General features: G+C 38.7%; 1 pseudogene; it reads left to right on the top strand.

The window, feature by feature from the left end:
* The first annotated feature begins 3802 nt into the window (after positions 1–3802).
* Positions 3803–7121, top strand: LOC119035223 (S1 RNA-binding domain-containing protein 1-like; annotated as a pseudogene).
* Positions 7122–19719: the final 12598 nt, after the last annotated feature.

The raw sequence follows: 19719 nt of genomic DNA, 5'->3' as shown, positions 1-19719 counted from the left end.
GGTGGCATCCTGACCGAAGAATAGGCTTCCTGATTTTGCATATGCTCCCAGAGCAAACAGTCCTTGTGTGTATCCCATGATATTGTCACTACCTGAATATTTGGCTGCCTCTCGTATTGGGCTTGTGGGCTCCTTGTGGGCAAGACCCACATCTTATTCTGGTGGGTACCCAAGAACCTGGCACTATTCTTGACCCACGTTCAAAAGTGGTTTATAATTCATTTTGTTCACCCCACCATATCCACAGTGCCATTGCCTATCCCCCATACTCTTATCGGAACCTCATTCATTACTTTTTATCTCTTCTTACTCCATAGGTTGATAGAATAAGTGTAACAACCTTTCACACACAAAACCTTATCAAAGTCTAGCTAGCCAAAGGTATTGGAAGAAAAGTAGGAGCTAGAGATTACTATGTACATTTAGTTTCAACTGTGCCTCTCTTTTTCTTTTTCTTCTGTCATTCACCCTCTGAAAAGATATAAATGATAGTGACATATCTTTGGAAGCATGGAATAAATACATATTTGATATACATAGAGCAAGTCAACAAAGATAGTGAGTCCAGCTGATGGCTCCTAGTAAGTGGGCAAAAGGGAGATGGATTTTAATGATTTATGATTCTTCAGGATATGTAGTAGGAAATAACCAGAAAGGTGCAATTACTATAGATTAAGAACAAGAAGCCCATGGGGACATTCATATGCCTGTGCTCATATCCTGCTTCATAATGAAGGAAGGGACCGACAGAGCAGAGGGGAGGGCGAGGAGGAGGGAGCTGACGTCGGGGAGCCCTTCCATAGCATGATTGTGGGACTGCGGACCTGACTCTAGATAGCAGACAAAATTCAGCAAACAGAACAGTTAACATTCGTGAATTTTATTATATACAGATTACACCTCAGACTGATTTTTAGAAGGAAGGAGGAAAGGGGAAGAAACCAAGTCAAGAAATAGATCCACATATAATGTTAATGAAACTCTAGAGACAAAACCAGGTAGTTGGGCAGAGAAGACTTTTGTATCACTGCCAAGATCATGATCTGCTATAACTGCATGTCCCAACAAGATGATCCTAGTGCAATGTTTTAAGAAGGTGAGAAATGCCTTCTATTCCTATTTGGCACAGTCTGCAGGCCCATTCTCCCCCACTGACTTGTATAAATATCAAATAAGGGAGAGAAGATCACCTTTTCACTGGACCGAGTAGAATGCAGATGACTAGGGAACGGCGAACTGATGTACCTTGGAAGGAGTACGTGGCAATGAGCAGAAATAATCAGGATCAACTAAGTTCCCAGTCTGGCTACGTTTGTGACCTAAGATCCTTCAAAGAATTACCTGGATAAGGGGAAGTAGAGTGACATTTAAAAGTGAAGTTACATGTGGATGTCGATCACAGCAAGGCTGCAGTAGAAGGAGGGACAAATGCACACTTTCTAAACCACAACACTTAAGGCAGGCTTCAGTCAAAGCTGAGGTGTCCAAGAAAGGGGTCCAGTGATTGTGGCTGAAGAAAGAACAAAGATGCAAAAGAAAAGTCAAGTGTTTTGTTTTCCCTTAATTACAGTTCGAGATTGTAAGCAATGGGTGCTTCTTTTGTTTGCCAAAGCTGTTTTCCCTTCTGCTGTGCACCCTGCTGCCCTTCTCTGCCTGGCTAAGTCTAAGCAGTCCCCCGAGCCCATGAAGTTGGCCCTCTTCCCATGCCAGCCTACTCTGGCATGGTGCATGCCATGAGTATGCACCATGCCCATTCTCTGAATGTCTATCATGCTCCAAATCTTTACTGTTCAGTTTAGCATTGTGCTGTCTTCCTAATTATTTATGCACAATATTCATTACACTCCTCTGACATGCAATAAAACAAACACAGTCTAGCAACCGAAAGGTTGTTTTCCTCAAATGCTCATTCTTAACTTGCATTTCTCAGACACTGTGAAGGCCACACTTTTCTATGTACTTTCCCCAGACACTTGGTACATATTGTGTTCCCTATGCTAGTTTGGTTGAGGAAGTCCCTTTCTCAAAGATAAGGGACTCTGGGTCAGGTTGCCACTATCCATTGACCTTGCACTGGCTGAGACTGGGAGGCTTCTTGAATTTGCACACCAAGTTACCCTGCAGGAAGGAGCAGGCTGCCCCCTATTTCCTTTCCTCATGCTCTCTCCCTTTGCACGGCTTTTGTTTTTGGCCTCTGGGCCATTGTCCTGTGGTTGTTGGGAAATTCTCAATAATCAAGGATGACATCACCTTCCACCACTTCCCTCCAGGGGCCCTGGCCTCAAAGCCAGCTCCCCACCCCTGTTTACATTGTCTGGCCTGACCCGCCTAACTGGACAGTGCCAGCTGGCACAGGTTTGCTTTTCACTAAATGTGTTTTAAATGAACGTTATTTGTTTTATTTATTGGAATGATTAGTTAGTTCTCAAGCTAGTAATTTAGTCTTTCTTTATAACTTCTGCAGCACCTAGCACAGACCTGACCAGATGACTGATTACATGATGCCTTGTGCCTGGGAAAACAGAGAGAGAGGCAATGCCCAGTTGCATTAACTGTATGTAATAGGGCCATTTAAATGAGGATAGTGTTAAAAAATGAAAAATTCATACAAGCATAAACAGCCATAAACCCAGACTTCTGGGCTGAGGCATGTGGTGTCTGTACTTTTAACCCCAAAGTGGTCCATTTCATATTCAGGTAATTTTTAACCAGGCTTGAGGTCCATCCTGTCACAGCTAAATGCCATTATCAGTTCTTCGTGGCTGGCATCCACTTGGATGTTTGGAGCACATGGCATGTCAGTTGTTAAATATTTTAAATATCCTCACCATTTAGAATGATCTTTCTTTTATGAAACCAATTTATAACTTAACCATTGGTCCTAATGTTCTCTCTTTGAACTATGCAAAGGCAATTTAATTCTCCAGCACACATTAGGCACACATAGCATTCACTTAAATATTGAAGATGACTATTTGGTGAAGGCACTGCTAAGCTTGAAATGAAGCTTTAGGCAATGTAAGATTTTGAAAATATTGTTATAGCTTAATTAAGAAATTAAATGTACAAACCCCCTGGAACTCCAAAAAATAGAAGAAGATATCACTGTATATTTATTGATCCTTGAAATTAGAAATAATTTTCTTAGATTAAAACACATTGAAAAAATAGAATAATTTAAAAAATTTTAAATACACTAAAATTTAAAGCTTCTATTAACAGAATAATGAATAATAACAAAATAAAAAAACATTTGGCATAATTATGTCATACAAATCCATACAGAAAACACTAAGACAAATTGGCCAACTTATGTAAAAAATAATTCACAAATGTGGAAATATAAGTGGTTAATAAACTTGGAAAAATGGTCAACCTCACTAATAATCAGATATGCAGATTAGATAAAACAAGATACCAAATGCTAAAGGTTTGATAAAACATGGATTCTTAGGCATTTCCTGGTAGCAGAAAAATATTAAAAAAGGATTTAGCATGTGTACGAGGAGACCATACCTGTAGATAGTGCTTTGATTAAGTGAATTATAAAAAAGGCTTCTGCATACAAATCTATATCCCAGTGCTATTTACAATATGGAAAACTTGGAAGCTTTCTAAATCTTCAGCAGTAAGTGAGTCAAAGAGCATTTCTAACAGACTATTTTTCTTCTCATTCAACCTTCAGCTCTGAGGACCAAAGAGCTGAAAGTTGGTGAAGAAACCAACAAAGTCAGCTGCTTCAAGAGTGAGAGTCTCACACAGAGACACCACCCACAGGCACCTGCGGGAAGGGGTGAGCCAGATGGAGGAGAATGAGGATGACTGTGTAGCTGGGCATTCCTCTTTAAAAAGTGAAGACTGAAACGTGTCCTCAGAAACCTGTCGGTTTTGTGGGTAATGCCAATAATGAGGAGGTGGAAATGAACTAGGTCATAGCACAGGTTTTATCTGAGAGAACTAATATCAAATCTTGGAGTTTGTGCCAACATCACTCATCTCTTTAATGATGATAACACAATTCCCTTCATTGTACATTATTGAAAAGAGCTCATTAATAATGGTGGTACTGATTACTTGAGAGAAGTTTAACAAGCCCTAGAGAAGCTATGGGCTGTTGCAAAGATTTGTAGTACAATCCAGAACATTAAGAAGGAGTGGAAGATGTATGAATGCTTGTTAAGAGCCTTGCTGAACTGCAAAACTTTTGAAGAACTAGAAAGTGTCACCGCCCTATACAAGGGGGTATCCCCTAAAAGCCACAATGACCTTCTGGAGGCCAGGACCCTTGTAGCACAGGCTTCTGCCACTAGGTAAGTGTTTTGGGATCCCAACTGCATCAGTGCACCAGCTGGAATTGTTGTGAGAGGCTACATCTGTCTTCAGTGTATTTGTTTGAAGACTCTTTCAATGAGCTTGCCCATTTCATAATGGGTGACTTAGAGCACACCTGCCCACTCTGTGCAGAGTGTCCAGCAGTTTTTGACCAAAACTGGCATGGCCCCCATACCCTACCCTAGCCTTTCTATTCACCCAATCTCATCCCAAATGACTTCTTTTTTGTTTCCTTGGGCAAAAAAAAGTCCTCAAAGGGAAGCAGTTTGCTGATGTGGAAGAGGCAAGACAAAGCATGGCAGAAGCACTAAAAGGCATCAAAAACGATGAGTTCAAAACTTTTTTGAGCAGTGGAAAGAATGTCTGGATAGGTATATTGCATCAAATAGAGAGTACTTTGGAGATAACTAAAGTTTAAACATGTAAGACTAAATACAAATTTTTTTAGTAAATAAATTATCTGTTTTTTAGGTCCCTTCTCCTTGTAAAACTGGGAGCAAATGCACCAAAGCCCAGTAAGAAAGGCAGTTTAGATTAGAGAAAGCAGCCAGGACACTGCTTGAGAATCCATAGAAGCTCAATCTGCTGTCTAATATTCAACCCAAGGTATAAGGGCTTTGACACTCCAGGACATTGAACCAGGAGTGCAGCATGTTTTAGCAGGCATGATTACTAAAGACAGATATATACACGTGGCTTCAAAAGGAAATTGTGCCCAAATACATATAGTTCTATTCCATCATCTCCAGCAAAGTGTTCTTTGAAACAGTAAATGAGAAAGATGTTGATAAGTTTCACCTCTACCAGAGTTTTTTCATGTAACATGAAAACTATCCAACATCATCAGATTCTGGCAAATAACTGTGGAGAAAACTTGAATATACTACAGTCAAGTTCAACATTCTTGATGGAGTTAAGAATGAATTCTGCCCTAACAAGTGTGGCTTAGTTGGTTGGGTGTTGTCCTGCAAACAGAAAGGTTGCTGGTCCGATTTCCATCAGAGCACATGCAGGATTGAAGATTCAGTCCTTCATTGGAGTGCAAACAATAGGAAAATGATCCAACTTTCTCTCTCTCTCTTCTTTCGTTCTCCTCTCTCTAAAAATAAATAAATAAAATCTTTTTTAAAAAGAGAGCAAATTCTGTAGGTGGTGCATCTGGAACAAGTGGAGACCATGTCACTTGTCAAGATGGGAGTTAATGAAGATCTTATGCAAGTCAATGGATGATTCTTTTAAATGCCTTATTTATCTTCTCTTCTGTAGAGAATTCAGAGCCACATGAACATTAGATTCAGAGAAGGAGTCAGTAATGATGTTTGGATGGAAACTTTGTCAGCTCCTGTTAACAAGCCTTGCTCCAGAACTTGTGGATCTTGGTTATAAACGTGGTTGCAAATTAGCTTGCATTGTGGACAAGTCTTCAAAGAGGCAGAGAAAATAAAAAGGCTTTTGCTGGATTTCAACGGCAGCACAATGGTGGTTGGAGATGGAACTGCTTGCCGGGAAACAGAAGCTTACTTTGCTGACATGGTCATGAAAAATTGCTTTGCGCTACTGGATGTTATTCAGTGTTTGGTCAGTAAAGCAGGAGCACTAGCCTACAGTGTTATCCCTGCAGCTAACAAACAGATGCCAGGACTGGACTCTAATTTGAGGAGTGCGGTGTCCATAGCAAGATGTATAAAAGATCCATTAGCTGAGCTGGTGAAAACTGAGTGAAACACGTCAGAGTTGGAATGTGTCAGCACGTTGCCTCCCAGGCAATTCCTCAAGACAGTGCCAGATAGTGTTGGAGAAGATCGTGTCTGCTTTGTGGGAGTGGATGTTAACATCTGTTCAGAAGTTTGGTTGAGGCATATTGCAAGACTTGGTGCCAACTGGGCCAAGAATACTCGTAGTATTGAATGGCAAGAGAAAAAAGGGTGCTTCATCGACTAAGAACAGCTGAAGAAAGTGAAAGGACTGTACCCTAAATCTTTCCAACAGTGTGTTGGCTTCATCAGAATTATCCAGCATCATATTAAAAAATCTTGCAGTAGTCAGTAACTGAATCTGCAGACCCAAGTCAAAGGGTCACCGTGACCTCTCCTGCAGGTGTTGAGATGATGAATGAGAAGCAGGGCAAGGAAAGCAAAACCGCAGCAAGTGCTGTACTGAAGCCAGATTCTCTGGACCCAACTTGTATTCACCCGAAATCGTGTGATGTAGCGACAAGGTTTTTATCATTCATTGAAGAAACACCGTGTGAGATCGGAAAGCCTGAAATGCAACCAAAAGTGAAGTCCATTCCTTGAAAAGGAAGGAATAGAGAAAATGGCAGAAAGATTACAAACAATAACACTTACCTCACAGATCATCTTTGATGGTCCCAGCCAGCCCAAAAGCTTTGACTTTGAAACGGATTTTGATGAACTCAATTTTGAGAGAAACGTAAGATTTGAAGGTTGGGGCAATTCTTACAGGAAAATTTGAGAATGGCACTTTGGAATTTGCGTGGATACAGGATTGGGGAACGTAGGGCTGGTTCCCATATGAAATATAACAGAGGCAAAACTTTCTAACAGGAGGAAGAGAAGGAGTCTGGACTGGGCCCTGGAGAAAGAGTGGAATTCCAAGTACTCAACACTGACCCCTGACTCCCGGCACCCGTATCCAGAATTGCTCTGGAAATCATTCAGATGATTGATTCAAGGGTTCCACTGAAAGCCAAACTACATAGTAACAATTTTCTGACAAAAATTTTACCTTTTGTAACATATCTTTGGCTCCTTTGGCATTTTGTATAAGAGATTATTTCACATCCACTTTTCAGCTTGTCTGGCTCGACTTATATGGAATTGTCTTCTTGATTTGAATTTTACAGTGTTTAATTCTTCCTTTTTATAGATTTTTAAAAATCAGGACTTGGGGATTCGATTCTTGATATTCCCTTGCCAAGAAAACCAAAAATATAGCAATAAAACAGATCCAGATGTGTTTGTAACTATCCAGTGGGTGGCTTAAAACATTTCTCAGACAGATACATGTACTGATCGCTTCAATAAAGTTTTGTGGCTAGTGAAAAAATAGGTATAAAGGGCTTCAATTAGTGCCTATTTACAGTGAGAGGTAAATTTTAGTGTTTATACTAAGAATTTAATCTTTACGGGCCTGACTGAGTAAATAATTCCTAATTTAACTTTAGCTTGTCTCATATGGTTCCCTATTATTTTGGGTCAAGTAGTCCCTGTAAATTCTAAGTTTCTTGAATCTGGAAACCGAGGACTTGGTATCCTCCATAATACCTGCAGAAGTGCTGAGCACACAGTGTTCATTCCGTAAATACGTACTGATTAATGTTCTAGAGGTATTAAGTACTCCCCATAATAAAATCCTGCGGTCTACTGGGAGACCATTCTCGGTGGGTCTCTTGTACTTTGTACACCTTTGGAGCATAAGCACTGACAGCTTTGGTTTTCAATTTCTTTTTCAGTGAAGTTTGTATAGTTGTTCAGCCTGGGAAATAGCGATAGTGACTCCACGAAAGCAGAGAGCAGGTGTGTTTGCTGTCCAGATAGTAAAGAGAGTATCACCCTACAGCGTAGCTTTGCTTGCAACCCATTATAAAAGGTGAAGGATTTTTAAGCCCAGGGTTTCTCACCTCTGATGCAAACCACTGAGTTCTCCGCATCCCATGTGCCATTCCACCTTGTCCTCATGAGACACCAGGGGCAGGTGGAAACAACAAGAACATGGAACGTGGGCTGCTTGCTGGGCCTTGGTGACAAGCTCCTTGGTCTCTGCTCCAGGAGTCTCAGCCTCCTAGCGGAATCCACGACATGCTGGCAGGTGCACTTGGTAACTTGAAAGTAGAGTAGAACCTAAGACCCTCCACCATTCTTGACATGATGTTGGAAAGAAAAGCACATCGATTTAATTGTTCTGCTCTATATTTTTCCAACTCCATTTAGAGGTATGGAGAACTAAATAAACAATACATTCCATTTTAAATTCTCTAGGCACTGCATGTTAGAGTTCTAGTTTCTTATGTTGCCTTTCAATATTATTATTATATGATTCTGACCTGGAGAACAGGACACAGTGAAGAGATCAAATAATTTTTCTTTGAATTTTGCTCTTAAACATGAGGACTGAGCCTGGGGACATATTTGGAATATTTATCTAGCTACATAGCCCTGGGAATGTACGGGGTTGTGCATTTACCAGAGGGAAGAGTTCAGGGAAGGTGAGATGCTTTAAGAAGAAAGGAGTTGTGTTATACTTGAAGCAAAGCAGGATAGGTGGCCAGGTGGCGCAGGTCTCACCAATCCTGTAGTGCGGTGAATATTAAAGGAAGGATCTAAGGAAGAGTCTCAAAATGAAGTGAGTGGCTTTAAGGAACAGTTTTTCTCACACCATGGGAAGGAGTTAACTACAGCAGAATGACTTAATCAGGCAGGTGGTGGAACTGGATACATTCTAAGATTTCCTAGGAGTTTAAGAGGGCTTCATGAAAAATGACTGTTTATGTTGGCTTAAGTTAACACCTGTAATGTTGCTGTCCATATAATTAATATGTTTTCCCTGTGCCTTGATAAACAGAAGAGGCTCTTTCTGTTTGAATTTGCTAAATCCACTGAGAGATGGTTTTGTTGACAAAGGCGCACTCAGTCGCTGACACTATGTCTACGTTTTATAACCATGAGGCCAAGGTGTTTGCTACAGCATCAGAACAAAAGGCTCTCATTGGTCTATCCATTCTCCAGTGAGGTGACGCCAATCCTTAATTCTAGACAATATTAATAATGATTTTCTGTATGCCAGACACTCTGCTAAGCCCTTTTCATGTCATACCCCATTGAATTCCCTGAACAAACCTCTGAAGTTGGCACTACAAGGACCCCATTTTACAGATGAAGAAACTGAGATACAGAATGTCATGTTGTTATCCTGTCACACAGAGTAAGTACCAGAGGGGAATTTGGGCAGTCTGAGTTCTATGCCAGTGGTCTTACCAACTACACATTGAAAATGCAGAATCAGATGTGGAGAGAAAAAAATCTAGCAAGTTGTTAAGAAGGAATGAAATGTGGTAATTTTTCTAAGGTGTTAGAGGAAAATAGTCACATGTTTCCCCTTGGATATCAAAATAACCCAATTGCTTTGTTCATTTCTGAAAATTGTGATGTTAAAGCCTAGAGTCTGTAGGTTATTTTTGAAAATGAAGTATTTCACAACACTAACACAATGGAAACTATTTTTCCCTTTTTTAAAGGAAACTTTTTTTTTTTTGCTGACACTTTTTTGAACTTGCTGCTCAGTTGCAAAACAAGCGAATTTAGAAAGCTAGAAATTTCTAACTGGAGATCAAAATGTAGACCCTTTTTCTAAACTTTATTTTTTATTGTTGACACTATTACAGATGCCCGCATTTCTCCCCCTCGCCTTCCCTTCTCTTCCTTCCTTCCAGTTATCACCACATTGCTGTCTCTGTTTATGAGTTATTCATACATATTTTTTGGCTAATCCCTTCACCTTCTTTCATCCAGTTCCCCGGCCCTCTCTGACAGCTGTCAAGTCTGTTTCATGTGTCCGTGACTCTCTATTTTGCTCAGAGTAAGGGTTCAGTCACATGATATAACTATGCTACGGTTATGTAATATTTTAGTCTTCTTCAAAGTTGGACATGTGGCAGTTCTTTCTCCAGACCGAAGACTCCAGGGTCAATGCTAGTGGATTTCAGGGATCTTCCCTTCAGGTTTGGCAATAAGATAGTTAATTCTCACATGACTGTTTTTGTGACAAATAAATGATGAAGCTCTGTTAAAAGTGGATTTAAAAAATAGCAATGCTACTTTTCCAATGTGAAAAAATCATTAAATAGTGTTGGCTTGAAAAGGGGTACAGCTTTCCATGAACTTAATGATAACTTCAAACCCATTGAAAAACTATTAGGCCCACCTAGATGGTTTATAGTTGAGATGTACAAACTGGGGCTAGACAGTAAGTATTTTAGGCTTTTTAGGCCACAGATAATCTTTGTTGTGACTATTTAACTCTGTCCTTATTGTGAAAGCAACCATAGACAATATATAAATCTATGACTGTGGCTGTGTTCTGATACAACTTTACTGATGAACAATGAATTTGATTTTGGTACAGTTTCCCTTGTCACAAAATAAGATTCTTTCCTTAGATTTTTTTCAACCATGTAAGCATGTTAAACTCATCCTTAATGCACAGGCCATACAACAAATAGGCAGAAGGCTCAGCATGACCTGCAGACTGTGGTTTGTTGATCCTGGCTTATCCTAACCTCAGCCTGGCCACAGTGTGTACAATGAGCATAGCCTTCAGCACTGGCAGGTGAGGCCTGTACGACTGGTCTTGGCACATCTCCGCCTCTTCTTTCTGCATCTCTTCTCCACCTCTGTGGAGTCTGCCCACAAATTACTAGCTTCCAGTCAGGAGGGTTTATTATATGCAGCATGCTAACTGCTTTAACAACATAATTACTAAGTGAGGGTGCACTGTTACCACGTTGTCATCTTTTCTTTAGTTTTGTGTGTTATCTGCATAGGACATGATTCAGGGATGGCTTCTGACTGGTCTTCAAGGCAGAGTTACTTCAAATTTCAATGCTGGGCTCACAAAACCAAAATGCTCCATCTTTTCATCTGTTCAGACACGCTGCTCACTAGCCAAATGCAAAACCTAGGCAGATAGATGTTCCATGAGCTCTGCTTGAAAGACCATATTTCCTAACCTGCTTCCCAGGGAAGCAGAGACTACGAGACTGCTTTTGGCCAACGGAATACAGCCAAAAACAAGATAAGCCATATGCAGGCCTGACTCTAAAACATCAAGAGTTATTTTTCATATTCACTCCTTCCTTCTCTTATCTGACCAGCTAAAAGCAAAGATAGAAGAGATGCTGGAACTCTACCATAGAAGGATTCCCAGAACAGAAAGAGAGACCACTAGAAGCACTGCCTGACCTACACTGGATCTCAACTGAGCTACAGAAACTTTAAGGCCTTTTTTGTCAGAGCAGCTACGATTAACTATCCTGACTAATACTGAACTCAGGGATTTTGCCAACTTTTATTACTTGTCATTATTGGAGTTTACTGACAATCTCTTGTATATTGCAACAGTTGCAAATTTGTGGCTCATAATTATACCAGTAGGGAGAAATTGTTATGAAAGCTTATAAAACCAAAAATTACACTTCTGAATATTTATTTCAGAGAAATGAAAATTTATATCTATACAAAATTTATATAGATTGTTCATAAATAACTATTTGTAATAGCCACAAATTGGAAACAACCAAAATGTCCCTTGAGAGATAGATGGTTAAAAAAACTATTGTATCTGTACCATAGAATACTGTTCAGGGACAAAAAAAACAAACTATTGATGCATGCAATGAGTTGGACAGATCTCATGGGCATAAAAAAGCCGATCTCAGAAGCTAAAATACTGTATTATTTCATTGATATAAAACATTCCCATAATGAAAAAATTATAAATAATACAAAACTGATTACTAGTGGTTGCCAGGGGGTAAAGATGGCAGAGGCAAGGCTGGGTGGGTGCGACTTCTGGGTTGCATGAAGGAGACCTTTGTAGTGATAGAAAAGTCCTGTGTTTTGATTGTGGTGGTGAGTGTGTGAATATGATACAATAAAAGGTCACAGAACTATATCCGTACATTGTGGGCATGTCACTTTCCTATCAAGCCATGTAAGACAAAGTCCTTAAGGAAAACTGGGTGACTTCCTGTGAATCTATAATTGTTACAAAACAACCACCATTGATACAATCCTTATTCTATGTTAGGTTCCATGTGCTTTTCCTGTGTTATCTTACTTAATCCTTACAACTATACTATAAGGAAGGCATTTTTGTCCTTATTTTACAGATGAGGAAGCTAAGAATTTGAAAGGTAGAATAACGCAGAAAGTGATGGAACTAGGATTCAAGTTAATCTGATTCCACACATCTTGTTCTCGTCTATCTATATACCTACCCTCTATTTTCTTTTTGTTTAAGATTTTATTTATTTATTTTTTACAGAGAGGGGAAGGGAGGGAGAAAAAGGAGAGAAACATCAATGTGTGGTTGCCTCTTGCATGCCCCCTATGGGGAATCTGTCCCACAAGCCAGGCACGTTCTCCAACTGGGAATCAAACAAGGGACCCTTTGGTTTACAGGCCAGCACTCAGTCTGCTGAGCCACAACAGCCATCTACCCTCTATTTTCTAAACAACAGCCTATTACTTTAGTAGCACTTGATAAATGGTCATTATTCAGATAAGAAAACAAAAATATATATGAACTTGAAATACCTTTATGCCAAGTATGAGTCTTGAATGATACCTACACATACAAACATGTGTGTCCATTGTCCAATATAGACGTCTCAACAGTAAAACATTCCACAATGAAAGCAGAAGGTACTCACTTGTTCACTCAAATCTAACAATGTTTGTTGATTAACTCTGGTCCAACTTTCCTCATCTGATATGTAAATTCTGAATTCCTACCCTGGCTTGGAAATGATTTTGTTTTTGCTTTATTTTTTTTTGTTACATTGTATATCTAGAAGAACATCTAAATCAATTTTTTCCATAAATCTAAATAAATGTTCTGGGACTTCTAATCAATTCCACTTCTTTTCTTTTTAAATTCAGAGGAATGCACTTAAGAATATAAAATGGGCTATGGGAATTGTGTACTTGTGGACATTTGAGGAATGCTCCTCTCTGGCCTGCTTGGTCAATCTAGACTGGATTTGGGTTTTGCAATTGCATCCAACATAGCATTAGCTGTCCCCCTGCTGTGCATCTGCACTACCATTTGGGGACTCCCGGGAGGTGCAGAGAGAGCTAAATGGACTTGTTTCTGAGAGCCCCACAGGGTGAGTGATGCTGATTTTGATCACTTGCGTGGTGCAGCTCTGCTGCACGAGACAATGAATACTCATTAGGCTGGTGATGAAAATCTGCTACAACCAAGAAATGGGATTTAATTTTAAGGAAGACAGAAGGAGGACAACAACAAAAAAATTGAAACTCCTACTCAGGGCTCGTAAGGCCCTACAAAATCTGCCCACTGCATCTCTCCAAACTGAGCACGTGCTTAGTCTGTTTTCAGCACACTGACCTGGCTATTTCTTGAGTGTGCCAAGCTCACTTCCACCGTAGGACCTCTGCACATTCTGCTCTCTCTGCAGCACTCGTCCATGGGACCTCCGTACAGCAACTCTCCTATCTTTAATCAGGCCGCTTCTCAAATCGCTTCTTCCCATACAGGCTATCCCTCAAATATAAGGAGCATATTTAAAGTGGATGCTTCCTTCCCATTATCTTTATCCCCTGTTGTTATTCAGTTTTCTTTTTTTAAAGCACTTATCACTGCTTGAAATTATGCTTTGCATCCTTTGTTATTTGTTTATTATCTGACTTTCTGAATAAAACATAAATTCCTCATGGGCAGGGGAGCTATCTGTTTTGTTCACTGCTGTATCCTCAGCACATAGAATCTATTTTCTGATACCTAGTAAGCTCTATATTTTACTTATTAAATGAAAAAAAATGGCCCTGGCTGGGTGGCTAAGTTGGTTGGAACATCCTCCCATATACCAAAGGTCTGTGGGTTTGATTCCCGGTCAGGGCCAGGCTGTGTTATTGTTCCCTGTTAGGGTGTGTGCAGGGTACCCATGAGGGGCAACCCATCAGTGTTTCTGTCTCATATTCATGTGTCTCTTTCTCTAAAGTCAATAAAACTTTTTAAAAAGAAAATAAACAATGAGTAAGTTTCTGGTTCATAAGTTATAACTTGTCCTTTTATTTCAGCCGGGTGTTTATATCATTTCTTCCAGGCTTCTTGTGTTTGGGATTTGGTTATTGTCTTTATAGGAAGCCTGTGCAGACCTCTGAGCTACATATGGTTTGTTGTCCAGGTTTCCTTCCTGTTAGTGCCCTGTGTATGCTTTCTGCACCATCTCTCTGAGCTCATGGCCTCTCGTTTCATTCTGGTTCTTCCCACCTTTTCTGTTTTTCTGTATAGGTCCCTTGCTGCTCATTCTGATGCTTCATATCAGGCTGATGACTTGTCTTGGAACTGGATGTGACTTTCAGGACAAGAGAAGTCTCCACTCTAGACTATTTACCTGCTCACAGTCAACCTAAGTCCTTAGCTTTCATTCAAATGCTCAGTCCAGCCTCTCTCTCCAAAAGTGCCCCTTCACAGTCCCTGACCCACCCATCTTGACACAACTACTTCCCAGAGAAAAACTCTCAGTGAAACTTCATTGAAAACTAGTTAGTGCCTTAAGCCAGAAAACCCGGTATCAGAGCAGTGGAAATATTGCACGTGAAAATATGGTTTTATCACCTATCATATTCTATCAAATTTTCTTTTGCTGTTTGGAAGTGAGCCTATGGTCTAGTCTTGTAGAGAGACTTTCCTATGTAGATTTGCAAGTTTCATTGTTAGAACTACCTGAGGGATATGTAGATAGAAATATCTGGATGTGAACATCAGCCTCACCCTTCAAGCTTATTCTACTTCAGCCTTCTAGACTCATTGCCTTGAAATCAAGAATTGTGAGCTTTCCAAGCCCAGGTTTCCTACACTGTAATTTCCCATGGAGAGTGTCCAGTAACCTGAGACTTCTTTCTCAGGGTACACTGGTGATATTTAAGTATTATGATGGATTGGACAGTTATGGTAGTATCTGTGTATCTCAGACAACCTAGAGAATTATGATGAGGAATACAGGGTCTGGCACAAATAATGGCCTTTTTTAAATTACAAAGTCATAAACAGGTAATTCTGCAACATAACAATATCATACTCAAGCATACCATATTGCATTTTAGGTAAAATGTTCAAATTAAAATTATAAATTATTACACCCATGTTATTACCCTACCAACCACACTCAAGCAGGCATCAATTCTGCCAGACCCAGTATAAGTAAAATTACAAAAAAAAAAATGGTGGCAACATGAACAATGCTCTTTTCATTACAGAAGAAAAGAAAGTACAGAAAATGAGCCAGACACATATCTTTTAGCTCTCCGGAGGTCTGCCCAAGGCTTGCTAGGCCTCACAGAGCAACTTCTTTTGGATAAAATGTTTCAGATCTTGATTATGAAGAAATCACAGTATAGCTATGCTTACTATAGGATCAGTTGCTAGTGCTCTGCCTTGAACATATAAACATGGGAGTTTTTATAGTGGACAAAGGACTTGGCAAATGACTTGGTGGAGTTATTGTAAAAAAGAGACAGTTCATCCCTGGCTGGTGTAGCTCAGTGGATTGAGCGTGGGCCTGCAAACCAAAGGGTCATGGTTCGATTCCCAGACAGAGCACATGCCTGGGTTGCAGGCCAGTTCCCAGCAGGGGACGCACGAGAGGCAACCATACATTGATATTTCTCTCTTTCTCTCTTTCCCTTCCCCTCTAAAGATAAATAAATAAAGTCTTAGAAAAAATAAAGACATATTGTATTTTAAAAATAAAGAGACAGTTCATGTGGTGTCATGGGTTTCAGTTCATTGGCTAGACCTGGTCTTTCATTTTTTTTAAACTACTTTATTGTTCAGTTACAGTTGTCTGCATTTTCTCCCTACCCCTTTTCTCCACCCCAGCCAAACCCACTTCTCACCCTTGCTTCCACATTGCCCCTTGGTTTTGTCCATGTGTCCTTTATAGTAGTTCCTGAAAACCCTTCTCCCCACTGTCCCCTCCCCCTCCCCTCTGGCTATTGTTAGATTGTTCTTAATTTCAATGTCTCTGGTTATATTTTGTTTGCTTTTTTCTTTTGTTGATTATGTTCCAGTTTAAAGGTGAGATCATATGGTATTTGTCTCTCACTGCCTGGTTTATTTCACTTAGCATAATGTTCTCCGGTTCCATCCATGCTGTCACAAAGGGTAGAAGATCCTTTTCTTTTTCTTTCTGCTATATAGAATTTCACTGTGTAAATGTACCAGAGTTTTTGATCCACTCATTAACTGATGGGCACCTAGGTTGCTTCCAGCACTTGGCTATTATAAATTGTGCTGCTATGAACATTGGGGTGCATAGGTTTTTTTGGATTGGTGTTTCAGGGCTCTCCGGATATAATCCCAGCAGTGTAATTGCTGGGTCAAAAGGCAGTTCCATTTTTAGTTTTCTGAGGAAATTCCTGTTTTCCATAGTGGCTGCATATTCTGCAATCCCACCAACAGTGTACTAGGGTTCCCTTTTCTCCACATTCTCTCCAACACTTGTTTGTTAATTTGTTTATGATAGCCATTCTGAATGGTATGAAGTGGTATCTCATTGTGGTTTTAATTCTCATCTCTCTGATGGCTAGTGATGCGGAGCATCTTTTCATATGCTTCTGGACCTTTTCTGTATGTTCTCCTTGGAGAAGTGTCTATTCAAGTCTTTCGCCCATTTTTTAATTGGTTTTTTGATCTTCCTGGAGTGGAGTCATTCGAGTTTCATATTTTTTGGAGATCAAACCCTCGTCTGAGGTATCATTGGCAAATATGTTTTCCCATTTAGTTGGTTCTCTTTTCATTTTAATGCTGTTTTTTTTGTTTGTTTGTTTTTTTGTTTTTTTTTTTTTTGCCACACAGAAGGTTTGAATAGACCTGGTCTTTTAGAATTTGAAGTGGTAATAGCTTAACATGCTTAAGCCTTTAATTAGGTAATTAAAATGTACATTATTGTCTGCTTATAAAACTTAAATCATAAAATTGCTGTGATAAGGAGAATTTTTGCAAGTCATTGAGTCTAAGTTCTTATTTGTATATCTAGACAGGATTAGCTCCATGGTATCTTGGCAAATAAGTATCATATGTTTAAAAAAATGAGGAAAAGACCCCAGTCATCTTGGTTATTTTTCTTTACATCTATTAAAGGATTCTATCAGACATTTCAGCTCCTTACAGCAATATTTAGAAGGAATTATACACCATGACCAAATGGAATTTATTATATGGATGCAAGACTAGTTCAATATTTGAAAAATCAATCAATATAACTCACCTCATTATCAGCCTATAAAGAAAAATATTATATGACCATATCAATTAAAGCAGAAGAAACATTTAACAAAATTCAACATCAATTATTCATTAAAGCTCTTAGAAAAATAAGAATTGAAGAGAACTTTCTCAACTTAATAAACAACATTCATAAAAACCCAAAAACTGTATAGATGATATACTTAATGGCAAAAAGTGAATGCTTTTCCACTAAGATGGAAAGCAAGACAAGGTGCTCTCACTATTACTATTCAACATTGTAATGGAAGTACAAGCAAGCTCCATAAAATAAGAAAAATACAGTAAAAGGAATTTAGATCAAAAAGGAGAAAAATAAAACCATAGCTGTTTTCAGATGAGATGATAGCCTGTGTAGAAAGTCTGAAGGAATCTACAGCAAAGCTAGAACTAATAAGTGAATAAGGTCACAGGATATAAGATCAATATTCAAAAATTCACCACATTTCTATATACTAGCAATAAACACATGGAAACTGAAATAAACAGTACAATATCATTTATAATAGCTGAAAGTAATTAAAAACTTGGGTGTAAATCTAACAAAACATATATGAGATTTGTATGCTAATAGTTACAAAATGGTGAAATAAATCAAAGATCTAAATAAATGGAAAGATATTATGTGTCCATGATTTAGTAAACTTGACATAATAAAAGATCAATTCTCCTCAAAGTGCAGTATGGATTTTTTATTCCTGTAAAAATATCACAGAGAGTATTATATTTTTTGGTAAAAATTATTTTTTGTTGATATTGATAAAATGATTCCAAAATATATATAAAAAGGTGAAGAAACTAGAATAGCTGAAGGAAATTTGAGAAAAGAAAGTATTTGATTTTAAGACATACAGTAATCAGAACCATGTGGTGTCTGTGGAAGGTGACATGTATAGATAGATCCAAGGAACAGAATAGAGCATCCAGTATGGCCAACTGTTTCCTAATTTATTTTTACAGTGGTGCAAAAGCAATTCAAGTGACAAAGAGTAGTCTTTTCAACAGGTGGTACAAGAATAATTATACATTTATAGGCAAAAACAAAATAATAAACTTCATATACTATAAAAATTTAACTCAAAATGGATCATAGATTCTTTCTATGATCAATAGAAAGAACCATGGCCATGCTGGGGACACTTATAGAAGCCTTGTCTTAAACAATTGAATGCTCCCTCAGACTTCTTTCTGAACTTTCAAATCCCGTTTGACTTTTTCCAACAAGCTGTACTTAAGCCATAGGAAGCATAATAAGGTTAAATGATAAGACCTTAGCAGCTGACTCTCAATGGAGAGGGCAGCTATAGCCATAGGGGATATGTGTTCAAACAACTTTTCACTGATGCTCAGTGAGGAGGGAAACTTTGTTCATGTCTTACTCTCTGCCAATGGATATCTCTCGCCAAATACCAGCACAGCATGAGGAAAGACATACCTTTGTCAAATACAGACACATTCTTCTTTAGGATACTTGGTTATTTCATACAACATTGAAGAAGCATATTTTTTGAAATTCTAGCTTTTCATAATCTGAACAGTATTTTGAGACATAGAAATCTAGTTGAAAAGACCCAGTCCTCCAAGTCTGAACTCTGAGTAATTGCAAACTGGAATTCAAAATGTTACCTAAAATTGGTAGCAGGAATGATCATAATTAAGAGCTAAGAATTATTGAGCACTACACAAAAAATATTATGATGTAGGTGCATCTATAATTACTCTTTTACAGATAAAACTGAACTACTTGCCTGGCCAAAGGACTAGTTAATGGTGAAACAAGATTTGAACTTAGATCTGCTCATGCTCCTCACCATTGATGGGTACATTAGGAAGCAACACTTCCCTATTCACAAACATGTCAGAAGCAAATGGTGAGAGAGATAGAAGCATTTATAATTATTATTACCAGATTTTGTATTTCATATACCAATATTATTTAAAGAAGACAAAAGAGAAAAAAGTAAAAGAGGGAACTAATACAATACAGTGTTGCTAGTATTTATTGTGCCAAATAAAAAATAGTTTTAAAAACTACCATCCATTTTCAATATTATTTCATAAAATAAAGAATCTTTTAACATCAGAATGCATAAGAATATAATTTTAGAATAAAAGACAGCCCATTAAATTGAATAAATTTAGCTTTATGAAAACCTTACTGCAGTAATCTTAACATCTCTTCCTCTCTCTACTTTTTAAAATTTGACTATTGATCAGAGAGAATGTCACAGATCAGCAGTGGTCAGCAGACTGGCATTTGGAAAACACTTGCTCAAGAATAACAGAGTTCCCTATGAGAGTTTTAGAGGGTCTGGAAAAGAAAAGGAGAGC

Source organism: Artibeus jamaicensis, unplaced genomic scaffold (genome assembly GCF_021234435.1).
Source record: "Artibeus jamaicensis isolate MK-2021 breed Jamaican fruit bat unplaced genomic scaffold, CSHL_Jam_final scaffold_916, whole genome shotgun sequence".
In the NCBI taxonomy this organism is placed as follows: domain Eukaryota; kingdom Metazoa; phylum Chordata; class Mammalia; order Chiroptera; family Phyllostomidae; genus Artibeus; species Artibeus jamaicensis.
This window is presented reverse-complemented; position numbering and strand designations above follow the sequence as displayed.